Raw genomic sequence first — 17,146 nt, 5'->3', positions numbered from 1 at the left:
CACCAGCTCAAGCTCCACTGTCCGGAGTTGGTTGTATTCCATCCTCGCCCAGACAACGGGGCACTGTAGGACAGTTTGGGCATGGGAACAAACAGTCTTGTTTGACGAAATTCGAGTCTTCAACTGCTAGAAACACGATCCAGTTTCTATCTTGACACATGTCTGCACTGATGTTTCAGAGAGAGACATGTTTTGAAAGAAAATACCACTCTTTCAGTGCTATCTTTGCAAAATTGTACTTAATTTTTTTTTCCACGGCTTACAGGAACGGCCAGAGTCCCTGTTTCTTGCTGAGCTAATCACTTCATCCCTGGAGATCTGTGCAGAAGTGTTTCACTTAACATAAAGGAGTGACTCTGGATGGTTGCTTTCAATTAGGAAAGCCTGAGAGAGTTCTGAGAACGGCGCTCGCTCTCTTCTTTAAAAGGAAGGGGGAGGAGTGAGCAGACATGAGGGAGGGAAGGGAAGAGAGAAAAGAAAAAGAATACAAGGGGGCATGGAGATGGGGAGACACCGAGTGAAGCCATCAATTTCTCAGCCTTCTAGAAATGTATGCGCCATGCACACTTCATTCTACTCTGGTAGAAAGGCACGCAAGAAACTTACATGTTTTTTCTAATTATTATTTGTGCTTATGCTTGTGTCTCACGTACAGGTCAAAGAGTATAGACTTTCTCACGTTCTTTCATGGGGAAGGAAACACAACTTTGCCCCACAAAATTGCCAAAATACATATTTAAATCTTTTTGTTGAATTTTTTTTTTTTTACAGAAGCAATCCTTGTAGTTTACATGTGTTTAAGTCCTATCCTGCATGTAGGGCATGATAAGCAAGTGGGATTTTATCCATTTAGAAAGGTACACAGTGGTAAACAGCTTAAGTATCTTTGTGTTTGCTGCTGGAGATAGGGGCCTTGAAGATCAGAGTTTACTCTGTATGTTCTGTGAGGTATTATAATGCCCCCATGGAGAGAGAGAAATCTATTAAAATATTTTTTTTTCAGAAATTTGAAGATGACCCAACCTGAAGCAGCCATATTACAGCCCAAAAAAAAAGAGGACTCTCGGGTCAGTGTAAAAGTACCAGCCAATAAACTACACTGAGGAGCAGAGCGCCCTACCAGTGATGATGTGTTCTCCCTGGGAAGACAGGACAAGCCAGCACTTTATTACCCAACATGGAATGAGGAAAGCAGCCATGAAGTGAATTAAACATTAATTTTCTTACTGAAATGATTGACCACATGGGAAAGGCCACGCCAGTTTCAACAAGCACACTCGTGCTCAGGGGTTCAGTTTATTTCCCTCTTGACTGGTGTTGAAGGGTGAAGTCCTTACAGGACAGTCAGCCTTGAATAGTCCCCATGGCTCTGTCCTGACCACTGTCCTGAGGGCTGGGAGGAAACCCCGACTTGCTATACTAGTGCTTCCTGCTTCCAGGCTCTAGATCTTCCCTGTGCTTTGAGCCCTGGCAGAGCAGACAAAGGTTCTCCTCAAATTCAACAAAGCAAAATTTGATACCAGAAGACGCAGCCCCCTTTCTCCAGGTAAGCGAGGGTTAACACTGGCATCCAGTGTGCTAAATGTGTTCATTTATGCATGTGCTTGCATGTCCAGTGGCAACCACTGGGCCTGGGCTCTTTGTCCCTATGACCTTTCGCAGGAGGCGAAGAAAGACGTCCATTGTTTTCTTCCACTGGGTGAGTTTAAAAACATTGTTCCCCTAACAACTGAAAAGGCCAGTCAGAAAGGGAATGACGAGGACAAAGACTAAGTGTTCTCCCCCAGGGAGGGCTCTGCATAAAGTCAGCCACAAGACAGCAGCTGCCCTAGAAACTGTACCCATGTGTGTGAGATATGCCATGGGGTGACGACTGTAAAGGTTAGCCCCCACTCAGCTTCTTGCGCATGCTCCCTAAACGGTGGCATTGTTCCTCTCAAGCAGAAGTGGGACAAAAAGAGAATCACGAGAGTCTATGGTGGGTTGGGAAAGAGAGAAATGAATTGGCTGACTGCTGCTGTAGCATAAATACCTAACACAATCAACATAGGAGAGAGGACATTTTGGCTCACGGCTATGGAGGTTGCACTTCTGGTTAATTGGCCCTGTTTGCTGTTGGGCCTATAGCAGGGGCAGCAAGTCCCAGCAGGGAATATGTGGCAGGGCTTATGGATGTCAGGTGGTTGATGGAGTTTGGGCTGAAGTCTGAATCACAGAAGGTCTAGTGCATCCTTGAACTCTTCCTGGGATTATTTTCCCAATACCAGAATGTGTAATGTGGGTAGATATACTTAGAAGTTGGCAGGATTCTCACATTAGTTCCCTGACCTGTGGAGTGAGGGCTATTATGGTTGGAAAAGCTAAATGGATGCCTTTGGATTTGCCTCTGCCTGGAAAAACAGTGAACAAAAACAATTTTGCATCCCTGGAGGAATCATGGAAATCAGTGCCACCATCAAGGACTTGAAAGACACAGGAGTGGTGGTTCCCATCACGTCTCCCTTTAACTTCCTTATCTGGGCAGTGTTGAAGACAGGCGGTTTGTGGACAATGACAGTTGACTATTGAAAATGTAATCAGATAGTGACTCCAACTGCAGCTGCTGTACCAGATGTGGTGTCCTTACTTAAGCAGATTAACACATCTGCTGGTACATGGTATGCAGCTTCTGATTTTGAAATGCCTTTTCCTTGGTACCTGGCCATAAGAACCAACAGAAGCAATTTGCTTCCAGTTGGCAAGGCCAGCAGTATACCTTTAAGTTTTACCTCAAGAATATATTAACTCTCCAGCCCTGTGTCATAACTTAGTTCAAAGGGATCTTGATTGTCTGTCTCTTCCACAAAATATCACACTGGAGCACTATATTGATGACATTATACTGATTGGACCAAGTGAGCAGAAGGTAGCAACCACTTTTGACTTGTTGGTAATATATATGCACATCAGAGAATGGAAAATAAATCCAACCAAATTCAAGGGCCTCAATAAAATTTTTAGAAATCCAGTGGTGGGGAACATACAGATGTATTCCTTCTAGGGTGAAGGATAAATTATTGTACCTACCCAATCCTCAAGAAAGAAGCATAATGCTTTGTGGGATTGCCTGAATTCTACAGACAGCACATTCCTTACTTAGGTGTGTTACTCTGACCCATGTATCAAGTGACTCAGAAAGCTGCTAGTTTTGAGTAGGGCTTGGAACAAGACAAGGCTTTTCAATAGGTCCAGACCACTGTGAAGGATGCTCTATCATTGAACTATATGGTCCTGCAGACCTGATGGTACTTGAGGTGTCAGTGGCAGATAGAGATACTGTTTGGAGCCTTGGAAAGCTCCTATAGATGAATTACAGAGGAGACCTTTGGGATTTGGGAGCAAGGCTCTACCATCATCCGTAGACAACTATTCTCCCCTTGAGAGACAGCTCTTGGCCTGATATTAGGCCTTAGTGGAAAACGAACATTTGACAATGGCCTACCAAGTTACCATGCAACCTGAGTTGCCCATCATGAGCTGGATGTTATCTGACCCACCAAGTCATAAAGTTGGATGTGCAGAGCAATAATCCATTATCAAATGGAAGTGGTACATATGTGATTGGCCCTGAGGGCACAAGCAAGTTACATGGAGAATTTGCCCAGGTGTCTATGGTTTCTACTCCCATTACAAAGCCATCTGCTGTCAAGAGTATACCTATAACCTCACTGGGTGTGCTCTATGCTCAATTAAGTGTGGAAGTGAAAACTAGGACCTGGTTTACTGATGGTTCTGCAGACACTACCCAGAAGTGGAAAGCTATATCATTACACCCCCTTTCTGAGCAACCTGAAAGACACTGGCACAGGTAAATCTCCACAGTGAGCAGAACTTTGGGCAGTGCCCATGGTCATATATTTTGTCTGGAATGAGAAATGGCCAGGTGTATGATTGTTCACTGATTCATGGTTGTAGCCAAATGATTAGCTGGATGCAGGGACTTGGAAAGAACATGATTGGAAAATTAGTGAGAAAGACATCAGGGGAAGAAATATGTGGATAGATCTCTCCAAATGGGCAAAATGTGTGAAGAAACACCATGACAAAGGCAACATATAGAATAAAGAGATTATTAGTCTTACAGTTTCAGAGGGTGAGTCCATGAATGTCATGGCAGGGAGTATGGCAGCAGGCAGGCAGACATGGCCCTGGAGCAGTATTTGGAAGCTTACATCTAAACCCAATGAGAAAGCAGAAAGAGAGCTAACTAGGAATGGAATGCATGGGCTTTTGAAACCCCAAAGCCCATACTCAGTGACACACCTCCCCAACAAAACTATACACATCCTAATCCCTCCCAAACAGTTCCACCAATTGGGAACCAAGCATTAAAACATGAGTCTAAGGGGGTTTATCCTCATTAAAACTATCACACATGGCTAGACCTCAAATAAAGAGAAGATCACAGTCCCATCATTTGCCTCAAGGGCATACCCTCTATGGCCTAAAATCTTGTTAGGCCCTACCTATTAAATTTTCCATTAGCACATGGGTGTTTGGGACACATTGCTAATTAACTATAGTACAGAGATAATACTAGATTAACTTGCAATATGTAGCACTGTGGATGGACAAAAAAAATCTAGCTGTTTCTCAGCTTTCAAGCTGACAAGAGGTAGCCTATGATAAAGGTTTGTTCGGTACTTTCATGCAAACTAGCCTCATCAGTGGGTCCACACAGCCTTCCTCTTTCTGTATGCAAACGATGCTCCTTTTATGGAAAGACAGGAGTGTGTTTTCCCTCCCCTTAAATCTTGCAGGCCCTGTGCCTACTCGGATCAAAAAATTGTGAAAAATATTCTGAGACTTCCAAGCCTACACACAAAAAGGCTAGGGAGCTTTTGCTTCCTCCCACAAGGATTCCATGAAGCCAGACTTTGCAATCTAAGACCACTGCTTATAGAGAAGGGAACCAAGGAAAGCGAAGGCCTGAGCACCCAGCACCAACTGCATTTCCAGCCATCTACAAGGACAGAAGTCTCACCCTGCTGAGGAGCTGTTGGCTGTAATGACAGCTTGCCTGTGGTTTCCTGGGCAGTAATCGATAAGTGAAACTCTTCTTCCAGGTGGAATTTTTTGCCTATTTGGCAAAATGACGGCTTCACACTTTAAATGGAACACAGCTTAACATATGGGTATTTGTTGATAGGGTTGTGGATTGTCTTGTTTGTAGGTGAGTGGAAACTGGACATTGAACAGTTCCCATTAAAATATATTTGAATGAGCTTAGTAAAATCTGAATTAAATTACTTTAAGAATGCACAGGATTTGTCCAATGAGAGAAAGATTTTAGCATAATGTTTTAGGATGTTATCAGTTCCAAAGAGCAGTGTGAAGCTTTCTTGTGCTTGGTGGTGGGGTAGGCGTCTTGAAGCTTCCCCTTTGTCTCTGAAGGTCAGGGTTGAGCCCCTGAAATACTGAGTTAACAGACAGATAGGAACAACTGACTGTAATGTTCTCACTTAGAAGAACGTAATAACAGGAAACCCTGGAGTAATCCGAAGGTTTCTACATCCTCTTCACAAAACAGAGACACAGAGTAATGCCACAAGGGTAAAGGCAGTGCTGTGTAGGTGATATGGCCTTCATGGCAGTCTGCTGTGGTCATCTCCACCCGGGGTCTTCTTTTTGAACAAAGAACTTCCCTGAATACAAAGGTGGAGTGGCCATGAAAGAAAGCCTGTGCCTGGATGTGTATTTCTGCTACTAATGTAGATAAATGTACAATTCATTTTTTTACTAAAGAACCACTTTTCAGGGCCCCTCTGTGCATGCAGAAGTCTGTGTTTTCTTTCTAACTGAAAATACACAAAATAAATAACATTTAAGGTGGGATATTTTACCCTTCCACCTCAGCTAATGTATTTTGCATGCAGACTGACCAAAGTTCTCAGAAAGGAAGCATTCTCTAATTTTTATAGGACTATTTACCACAAAACTTCAAACCCACACCTGAGTTAGAGGCATGAAAACAAAACAAAACAAAACAAAAAAAAACCCTCATCTATCCAGCACATGGTTTGGTTAGCTGACTGACAATTTTGTTTCTGTATCAAAATCACTTCTTCTGGAATGATTTGAGGTATAACCAAAGAAACATATTTAGACATAAATATTTTTGTGGATTTTTTAGATAAAAGATAAAAAATTATTTTTAAACAAAACCACAGTATTACTATTATACCAAAAAAAATGTTGACAGTAAATAAATATTTAACAGTTTTAAGTATCCTGCTAGTATTTAAAGGATGTTTTTGTTTAATTATTGTGCTTCTGATTATTAGTTTGATTTTCTTTGGGACTCAAAACTCCATTCATTAGGACAGATTGGCCAGCTTTTTATTTGCTTCATTTGTTGTTGTTGTTGCTGTTTTCTTTTGTTTATTTTTAATCTGTAAGGTGTTCTTGCTTTTTCTCTCTTGCAGTCTGGGTTTTGAGGACAACAACCCACATAACATGAGGAAAGAGAGGTGTATGTATGTGTTCATGCGGTTATATTCAGGGGAACACGTACGTGGAGGTCAGAGGTCAACATCTCGTCTTCTTCAGTTGGTTTTCCACCTTATTTTTTTAGACAGAGTTTCTCATTAATTGTTTCTCTTTCTATGTATGATATTGATTATTGGTTTTCGGAGCCCCTCTGTGCATGCAGAGGTCTGTATTTTCTCTTTCTTACTGAAAATACACAAAATAATAACATTTTTACCCCTCCACCTCAGCTAATGTATTCTGCGTACAGACTGACCAATGGAATTCCCTAGCTAATTTTCCTATAGGGTTACTGGTCTTTTATATTTCTACTCTTAGAAGTTCATTTTATGTAAGAAGAGATAGTGTTTTGTTGTGACATAATCGCACCTTTTGCTTTCACGGTGGATGTTTCATGTCCTGCAGCATCTATATGTGTCTGTGTTCTCAAACACCTGCCTCTACAGCCATTCTAGGGTGATTCAGAAAGACCCCAGGACTTTGAAAGCCAAAGATCTTTTTCACATCTAAATCTCTGTACTTGAAATTCATTTTCAGTATATAGACAGGATCTGCTGTATGTTAACAGAAGGCCATCCAGTTTTCCCAATTTTCTCTCACTAGTCTGCATGTGTAGTAGAGCCTATTTTTGGATTTTTAAAAATTCTGATCCATTGATCCATTTGTCTAGTTTGAACTAGTGCAGATCTTGTGACTGCTGCCACGTCTCTAATCTAGCCTTTAATCCCAGCACTTGGGAAGGCAGAGGCAGGTGGATCTCTGTGAGTTCAAGGCCACACTGGGCTACATGAGAGAAACAGAACCAGGCAGTGGTGACATATGCCTTTTATCTCAGGAAGTAATATGGCAAGACACATAAAGATGTATAAGGCATGAGGAAACAGGAACTCATTCTCTTGAGGCTGAGGATTTGGTAGAGGTAAGCTAGTGGCTGGTTGCTTCTCTGATCTTTCAGCTTTCACCCCAATATCTGGCTCTGAGGTGTTTTTTTTTTTTTATTATAAGTCCTTTTAAGATTCATGTTACATACTGCTATACCCATAGAATAGTGTGTTGATCAACCCTCATCAGAGAAGATTCTTGCAGTAGAAGGAAATTAGTACAAGACCCACAATTGGGTAATGTCTACAGAGTGAGAGACTTTGGAACACTCAGTCCTAATAGAATGTCTTCATCAAAGCCCTCCCCTCAAGGCTCAGAGATCGATGTCAAACAGGTAGCAGAAATAAGAGCCAGAGGTGATGGATGACGCCAAGGAAACAGTGTCTTCCATACACAACAGGACTGATGCACATGTGAACTTCACACAGCCATGTCTCAGCACCTAGAGTGTTAAAAGGCACACATAGAACACTAAACATCAGCCTCACAGGCTGTGGCACATAGCAAGCTTTAGCTGATGTTTCATCAGACTCTTACCTTTTTTCTGTTAGTGTGATGAATTCCATGACCAGAGCAGCTTGGGGAGAATGGGTTTCTTTGGCTTATGCATCCTGATCACAGTCTATCACTGAGGGAAGTCAGACCAGGAACTTAAGCAGAAGCAGCAACCAGAATTCTCCTGTGTTTTTGTTTTTGTTTTTTATATTCATTGTTTCCTTTGTTGCTGAAGCTTGTATCTGAGGTAGACACTGTTCTTAGATGTGAGAACTCTGAGCGTTGGCCAGAAGTGGCGATAACTCTGGGAGGGGATGTGACAGAGGAGAGGAAGAGAGAGTATAGTGAGCAGAGGGACCATGCTTCAGACACCCAGTTGGTAAACTACTACATGTGAGAAGTTTCAGTTTAGGATTTTCCCTTTCTCTGTATTTGAAGTTTTATAATAAAACACATATCATAATACTTTTTAATTTTTGCAGAAGCAATATTCTGTATAGCATCTAGGCCACTCCTCTTTCAAACCCTGTAGTAGAAAGTTGACATTTGTCTAAGAGTAAGAGCTAGAATATGTGTGGGTAATGGAAACAGTGCCGAGGCTGAGAGCCACACAGGAACAGGAATGCTGACCAAAGAAACCATGATGTTTCAAGGTTAGGATTTCACAATGGGCACCAGGAACAAAAAAAAGTCCTCTTGAAACAATGATGGTAATGATGTAAGAGTTGGATTTTTCAAAGTATATAGGGATGGGGGATCCCCTCAGTGGGGCTATAAAGCAAAAGCAAAGTGAAGTCTGTTGAGCTACACAATAGAGAACCATTCAGAAATACAGCCCAGGACAGGACTTCTGCCATCTGCACAACCAGCTGGCCCAGAGCAGGGCATCTTCTGCACTTCCCAGCCTGTTCACAAATTAGAATCACCTGAGTGGCAAGCCATAATGAAGGGATTGTCCTGGTGGCCTTAACTGATACAGGAAGACCCACCCTTTGGTAGCAGTCCAGATCAGAAGGGCATGGCAGAAGGAAGATCATCCATCTTTGCTTAGCCTTTTCTTTACTCTGTAACTGCTACTGCTGATTCTTTTGATCATTTCAGAACCCATGTTTCTAGGCTTCCATCACTGACTCAAGACTGGCAGTTCTCTACAAACACTCCTGGTTTTCAGCATCAGATTGGGACTGCTAGAGGCACCCAGCCTCCAGGACCACTGGGTTCCTAGCCTCTCAGCTGTTAGACATCTGCTGTTACAGTTTTAATGTAAGTGGATTTAATAAGTTACATGTATACATGTCTGTAAATATATTTTATACATATATACATAAGTGCTGGATAGTTTTTGTCAACTTAACACAAACTGACATCATTTGAGCAGAAAGTGAGCCTCCACTGACAAAAAATGCCTCCATAATATCGGCCAATAGACAAATCTGTGGGACATTTTCTTGATTAATGATTGGTGTGGAGGTCCAAACTCACTGGGGGTGGTGCTATAGGAAAGCAGGCTGAGCAAGCCACGAGGAGCAAGCCAGTAAGCAGCACTCCTCCATGGCCTCTGCTTCACTTCCTGCCTCCAGGTTCCTGCCTTGAGTTCTTGCCCTGACTCCCTCAGTAACAGACTGTGACATAGGATGTGTGAGCCAAATCTGCATTTAATTTGATTCTAGAATTTGAATTTCCCTTGTTATTTATTCAGTGTCACTCTGACATTTATTCCATCTTCTGTACTGCATCATTTCTGTAGTGTCTCTTGCTACTGATGTTCAGGGTTAATCGACTGTGATCTGGTAAGATACAAGAAATTGTTATTACTGTATCTAAGACTTCTTCTATGGCCTAAGATGTGGTCTGTTTTTGAGAGAGCCCCATGGCTGACGGAAGGAATATTTATTCCTCAGCTGTTGGGTGGACTGTTGTGTAGAACAGTCTCTTAAGCCCATTTCATCTATGTTGCTGTAGTTATAGGGTTTTTTTTGCATTTTAAATTTATTTGGGGTCTGGATGATCTGCCTAATGATGACAGCAGAGTATTGAAGGTCATGTCACTGTTCCTGTATCTTGAATCGTCTGTCCCTGTATGTCGGTAGTATTTGTTTTATGAAGTTGGGTGTATTAGCATTTGGTGCATGTATATTTATAATTGTTATTGCTTCTGGGTGGACTGTTTTTCTACTAGTTTTATGTGACTTTATATCTTCTAATTTTGGTTTGAAATTTACTTGGTCGAATATGATAGGCACTTCTGCTTACATTTTACTTATTTTGAGTCTTATTTTTTTATCCCATTATTGTGTGTCTGCCAGTAACGGGAACTTCTTACAGACAGATCTCCAGCCTTTCCTCACTGGTGTGAACTAAGCCAATCACAGCTACCTGGCTATATTCATGACAATGAGCTTTGTGTGTGGAGTAGAAGATGCCAGACACCTTAGGAGTCAAGTGAGAAGCTCTCATCAATGGAGCGTGAGCTGCTCTGGGAAGTCCCCCCTCACACCAAAAGTACTTTGTGGATGTGCCTGTGAGGGTGAGAAATGCCCAAGCTACTGTAGCATATCCTTTAAATGCAGTTTATACTAGGGTGGGAGGGGAGGCTATGTCACTGAGGGGCCCTTCCAGCCAGGTAAGGTTGGCCTACATCACCCTGGTGAACCCACACTGAGCTGGTACCCGACCCCCTTCTCAGAAGTCAGAAAGCTGTGTTTGGACAGAAGACCCTTCTGCTGCCCCATGTAGTGAAGGCTTTGTATCCCACCATATAGATTTGTATTTTTGAACTAGGGTCCAAGTCAGAATTTCCTGAACCTCCCCCAACTGGGAACTAATATTCAGAATTATTTAATGATAAAACCACTGAAGAAACTAAGAAGAGAAGAATCCTACCTTAACTTAGTAAAGGCTGTATATGAGAAACATAGCCAGCATCATACTGAATGGAAAGAAAATGAAATAAAGATAAAAGGGGAGAGGGGAAAGGGACACACACACACACACACACACACACACACACACACACACACGGGGGGGGGGGGAGAGAGAGAGAGAGAGAGAGAGAGAGAGAGAGAGAGAGAGAGAGAGAGAGAGAGAGAGAGAGAGAGCTTCTTTTACTTCCATAATGGCTTTAACCCACTCATGAGCCATTATGGCCGAATCACTTTTCTTTAAATCCTGTGTCCAGCACTGTTACATCAAGAATCAAGTTTCCAACACAGGCCTTCTGTAGGACACATTCAAAGAAAACCACTGTTTTTCCATTGCTAACTTCCTACCATGGGACACAATCATTACAGTCAATGAAGCATCTGCATCAACTACAGCACTTGGCTAATTTCCATGGTACCCTCCATCTGTTCCAGTATTCCAAACTGAATCCTTCATAATATCAATTTGCCTTGCTTTTTAGGCTCCTCTTCGCTGTGACAGTTCCTCTGATATCCTCATTTTTGATGGCCTTGAGACCTCAGTGGTGCCCTGGTTAGGGATTTTATAGGCTACTGTAATGCTGGAATTCCTATGGGGCTTTCTAATGCTCACACTGGTGCTGTAGGTGATTGATGAAAGATCCCTGAAGTTATGTGCATTTTTATCCCATTGTATCATATTGTCAACATGACTTATAACCATCGACCCTTGACCTTGGTCATTGGCTAAGCAGTAGATGCCAGTCTTCACTTCTGTAAAGTGATTGTGCCTCTCTCTCTCCAATTTCCATACAAAACTTGAGAAGTTACTCTGCCTATGTCAGGTTTATGCTTCCTTTCTGTGGAAGAGTAGAGTAATCTATCTCCATGCATTATTTGGAATAGAGAATTTTTTCATCTATGTTCGTTAGGGAGATTGGTCTGTGTGAGGGGTGTCCCTTCATGGAGGCCTTGGTGTGAAGCTGTGAAGTTGAAGCCTGGTTTGCCTTGGAGACCCCAAGATGTTGAAGATGCCAGAGTCGTATGATACCTGCCGAGGAGAGCTGCTAACAGGAAGTAGAACCAGCCCAAAAGAAATAAGTGTGTTGCAGCCAACAAAGCTAAAAGGAGTTGGAGATCTGAAGAGTGTTTTAACATCAGACATGGAGATGCAGAGTTTGGAGTTTGGGCAGCTGGTTTTCAGTCTTGCTTTGGTCCAGTATTTCCTTACTATGCTCCCTTCCCTATGTTTTGGAATGGTAATGTATATACTGTGCCATTACATATTGAAAGTATGAGATCTTCTTTTTTATTTTTATTTTATAGGTAATTACAGTTAAAAAATTGAATGAATCTTAGAAAATACTTTGAACATTGGACATTGAAACATTGCTAAGACTGTGATAGAACTATGGGGACTTTTGAAGTTGGACTGCATGCATTTTTGCATTATGAAATGGCTACAAGCCTTTGGGGGCCAGACAGTGGAATGTGGTTGTTTAAAAGAAAATGGCCCCCCAAAGGAGTGTCACCATTAGGAGGTCTGGCTTGTTGTGTGGTCTTATTGGAGGAAATGTCTCACTATGGAAGCAGAGGTGGGCTTTGAGGTCTCACATATGCTCAAGCCACATCCAGTGAGACAGACCACTTCCTGTTGCCTGCACAAGATGCAGAACTCTCAGCTACCTCTCCAGTACCATGTCTACCTGCCTACCGCCATGTCCCATCATGAAGATAATGGACTGAACCTCTGAACTGTAAGCCACCCAATTAAATGTTTTCCTTTGTAATAGTTGCTGTGGTCATGGTGTCTCTTCACAGCAGTAGAAACCCTAAGACAGTCGTGTTGTCAAACTGCCTTCAAAATATGTAAGTTCTAATGCATAGATTGGTGCTATTCCCACCCAGCCTTGGTCAGAGAAGCCTCTTATTGCAATGAGGAGTGACTAACACACAGATGCATGCAAGTAGCCCCAGCGGCGCCTGGGCTCGGCTGCCGGGCGAAGGTGGCAGAAGTCCTGGGCCCAGGGCGAGGCAGCACGGGCCTCCAGGAAGATGCTACCAAGTACTTCAGTGGGTTCTTCAATGCAAGGGAATTGAGTCTTGAATTCCAGGGGTGCAGCGAGACACACAGCTGGAGCAAAACGCTACAAGTACCTGAGAAGGCAGAATAGAAAGACTAAACATAGACAAACAGGAAGTAGCACTCTCTCGGGGAAGCTAGGAGCACTGCAGGAGGTAAGATTTTATCTCTGAGCTCTGACCTCTCGGCTTTCTCTTTTACATTGGCTCTGTGTTTCTTATTTTAATAAGACGATTGGTTACATCTACACATGCCTGTTCAAAATATTGATGACATGTGGCTGTGAGTGAACCTACCAAACAGGCTGGCAGAAAAATAGAAAGAGCAGAAGATGGGTAAGAATGCCATGAAGTGGCTGCTGCCGCTGACAACCATAGCAGTTGTCTACCTAAACCAAGCCTGCACACGGATCCAGCATGGATTTGGAGAAGGGGCTCCTAAGCCCCACGCCTAGCTATTGGCAACGGATGGCTACTAGAGGAGGAAAAGTCATTTTTCTTTAGGAGTGTGGTCACTGGAAAGCTGGTCCCCAGTTGATGACCTCACACCTATGCACACATGGACAGCATTAACTGGACTCATGGGCTAAAGATAAACAATTATAAAACAAAGACAGGAAGTTGGGATTGAGACTCAGTGGGGGAGGTTTCCAGGGAGCATTCGAGGGGAGTAGTGAGGGTAGACATGATCAGGGTGCACTGCATAGATGTGAGTAATTTTCAAGGAACAAATCAAGGGAAAAAAGCATTCTCTGTGGGGCCAAAGTGCCTTCTCAACTCAAACTTTTATAGTCCTATCTATGAGCTTTATGAATTCTGTCACCTCTTGTTTTGAAAGGACTTTAAATATTTTCAATCTTTCCTAAATCATGTTGTGTTTGCCATTGATGATGATTTTCAGGAAACATATTCCAAGACTACAAGGATGTTTATTATTTGAACAAGATGTAAAAACAATTACTTTTCTCTTTATTGGTCATTCCTGAGTTTGGATTCCCTGTTACTAAAAAACAAACATGGAGAACCTGACCCAAACAATCACATCTTGGTGGAACCAATTCTGCAAAACTCTTAACTCGCTACTGCCAGTGATTTAAGCTGTGCAAGAAAAAGCAGAACAAGATGAGAGCGGCAGCGGGTTTTCTTTTGTTTTCATTTGGGGAACATGAATTTAACTCTGATTTTCAGACATTTCAAGAGCAAGAAAACTGCTAATTTGGAGGCATAAACCTAGTATTTAAGTAACACAGGCTGTGTGATACACAAATAGGCCAGAAATATATCTTCCTTTTTGTACCAAGACTTTGGGATGAGGCCCCTCCCTGAAAGAGAAACACCAAGTACCAGGAGTCCAGTTAGAATTCCCAAGGGAGATACAGGGCCAGAGGAGGTTGGAGCTTCCAGATGGTCACTTCATGTTACCCAAAGAGCAGAAGTAACAAGAGGAAATCTGGCTAAGAAGAACATTATTGTAAAAGAAATGATTACTTCAGACCTGAGTATTAAATATTCAAAAAAAAGAACCAGTTAAAAGATGGGACCAACGCCCAGCAGTGGTGGCACATGCCTGTAATCCCAGCACTCGGGAGGCAGAGGTAGGTGGATCTGTGAGTCTGAGGCTAGCCTGGTCTATAGAGTGAGTTCTAGGAAAGCCAAAGATATACAGAGAAACCCTTTCTCAAGAAACAAACAAACAAAAAGATGGGCCTATTCCTACTTGACAGCTGAGAAGTCTTCTCAAGGTTTTGGAGGTGAGTCACACAGTAACTCAGGCCTTTGAATTTTCTTCCCTGGAATACTTTTACTGCAATGTCTTTCTCTTCTTTATTTGGATGTAAAATGAGTTTATTCCAGAAAAAAAAATATGGTCTCTCTACCATTGAGGTCCTGAACACAGTTTGTTAAAATATGAGTGAGAGCCGGCAATTAATTTTAGTGGGTAATAGTGTTCAATCCCTGGTACCCACTTAGTAGAAGGATAGAACCAACTCCCACAGCTGTTCTCTTACCTCTAAACATGCACCATAGCATACACACAAGTGACCACATACACACCCAAATCAATAAATAATACAAATATTAAAATATAAGTTAGTATCTATGCATATATGTACTATATGACTTTCTCCAAAACCACTAAGAATCATTGTACCTTCTCTGTGCCCTGCAGGAAGACAGGGCCATGTGACTAGTTTTCACCAACATAATATTGAATTGACATATTAAATTGAAGTGATATATGAAAATAAGTGCCGTTGTGCTCAAGAATCTACTTGTTAGGATGGTGATAACTTTTAGAGAAGCATCTGTCTGGAGGAGAATTGCTGTAGACAGTTGTCTGACCTGGCCTGGACGTGACTGTACTTGAGCACAGTGCACAGGCATTTGCCTTATCAACACAGCATAACATGGCTTCATTACATTAACACAGTTAACATTACTGCAAGGCACATCTTTCCTTCCTGCTAGTCTTCCATTGAATATAATCTAACACACAGTTTCCTGGTTATCAGAATGCACTTTGATTAGGAAGGAATCGATTTCAAGGATTTATGGTTTCATCAACAACCAAGAAGACATACCTAATGGAAGTTGAAGACATTTAAAACATGTTGGTTTTAGAATAAATAGTGGTACCTCTATAGCCAACTTATGTCTAACTCCTAATAATGTTATCTTTTTTGGCCCACAGATAGATATTTCCAATACGTTGGTATTTCATGTTTGATGAGCTTGTTCAATACTTATTCAGCAGCCACAGTTTAAGCACTGGTCATTGACAATGAGTTCCCAGCAAGAACCGGAGGACAGTGTGAAGAAAGTTCTATTTATCTGAATTACAGAGTGTGGAAAGATCTGGAAGCCGAGCAGAGAAGTCCTTGTATGCAGGACTGTGAATCTGGACTGGCCTCTATAGGCAAAGAGAACTTGTAAGCATTGTTTTTAGGAGCACTGTGTACCATTTTATTAAACAACCACGAAGCCCTAATCTGACAGCTGAGTGTGGACCAGATGGAGGTGGAGACCAGCACCCCATGGAAGAGTCCCACCAGACTTGACTGAGGGGTGAGCAAGGGGTCAAGAGGAGAGGGAACTTGGGGAGATAATTGTGGAACAGAAACTCAGACTATTGGTGTGCGGTCCACCTTGACAGTGAAAGAAGAGAAGCAAAGATCCCCATGAGGTTTAGAGGGCACAGGAAACAAGAGACACGACTTGTGTTCAGCTTTACGTGTCACCAAGTCACTAGATACATCATTTAGGGCTGTCTCTAACTAGAACGTTTCCTTGAGAGATGTCTGAATGCTGGTGTCCGTAGAAATGTTGTGAGCTAGTTTTCTTTCTTCCTGCTCTAATCAACGGTTATCAGAACCCAAATGGCAGCACCCTTTAAGTAGGGCCCCTCTAGCTACCCCAGATGCCTCCTCCTTCTTGGTACTCAACCGCACACATGCCTCTCAATCCGGTTACAAGTCTCTGGAAGATGGAAAAGCACATGCTCCCATATATGCTTCATGGCATCCTGATTGTGAGATGAATATATGCAAACAGGGAGGGAAAAACCACTGCTCTGGTGGGCAGGGATTTGCTATTGTTCCTATTTGTACTATGCATACTCATGCCTGTTCAAATCCATGCAACTTTTAACAAATAAATTTAAGCACCATGAAACCAGTTTCATCATGTATAATTTGCTCCAGTTACTGAAAAAAAAACTGTCATGTGAAGTCACATAACAGACAGATGAAAATAAGTGGTCTCTCCCTTGTCGACTAAAGTCCATCATTAACTCCACTCACATATTTCAACAATGATAAGGAAAGAATGGCTATTAAAGAAAAGATTTACATGCATGGTCTGGCCCATCTATAATCCCAACACTTGACAGGATGAGGCAGGAGGATTGCAAGTTCAATGCCTGTTTGAGCTACATAAAGAGACCAAATGGTGATGCTGCTGCAGAGGAGGAGGAACAGGAAGAGGCAGAGAAATGAGAAGGAGGAGGAGGAGGAAAGAAGAAAGACACTATTTGCATATAGCAAGATGAATACAGAGAGAACATTCCTCGAAACCTCAGCAGGACTAGGAACGAAGTCTGTTCCCCACTGCAGGCCTTGCTGTTCCCATATAAACTTTGTAAATACATGCATTACCCAAGTGATCGTCTGAAGAGGTTCTCATGCAATTTGACACTTCAGGGAGTAAGTTTGTCTCCCCTCTCCTCAGCTATAAAACTGAAAGACAAATATGAAATGAGT

The 17,146-nt window shown here is 42.3% G+C and overlaps 1 long non-coding RNA gene across 1 annotated transcript; it reads left to right on the top strand.

Annotated features, from left to right (window-relative positions):
* Positions 1 to 1,292: 1,292 nt before the first annotated feature.
* On the top strand, positions 1,293 to 16,763 carry LOC121832078 (uncharacterized). The gene is made up of 4 exons (XR_006075600.2): positions 1,293 to 1,546; positions 9,007 to 9,168; positions 10,212 to 13,043; positions 15,580 to 16,763. It is a non-coding gene; the product is annotated as an uncharacterized LOC121832078 (long non-coding RNA).
* Positions 16,764 to 17,146: the final 383 nt, after the last annotated feature.

This window comes from Peromyscus maniculatus, chromosome 9, assembly GCF_049852395.1.
Source record: "Peromyscus maniculatus bairdii isolate BWxNUB_F1_BW_parent chromosome 9, HU_Pman_BW_mat_3.1, whole genome shotgun sequence".
Taxonomy (NCBI): domain Eukaryota; kingdom Metazoa; phylum Chordata; class Mammalia; order Rodentia; family Cricetidae; genus Peromyscus; species Peromyscus maniculatus.
Note: the sequence above shows the minus strand (reverse complement) of the source record. Positions and strands in the feature narration are given on the sequence as shown.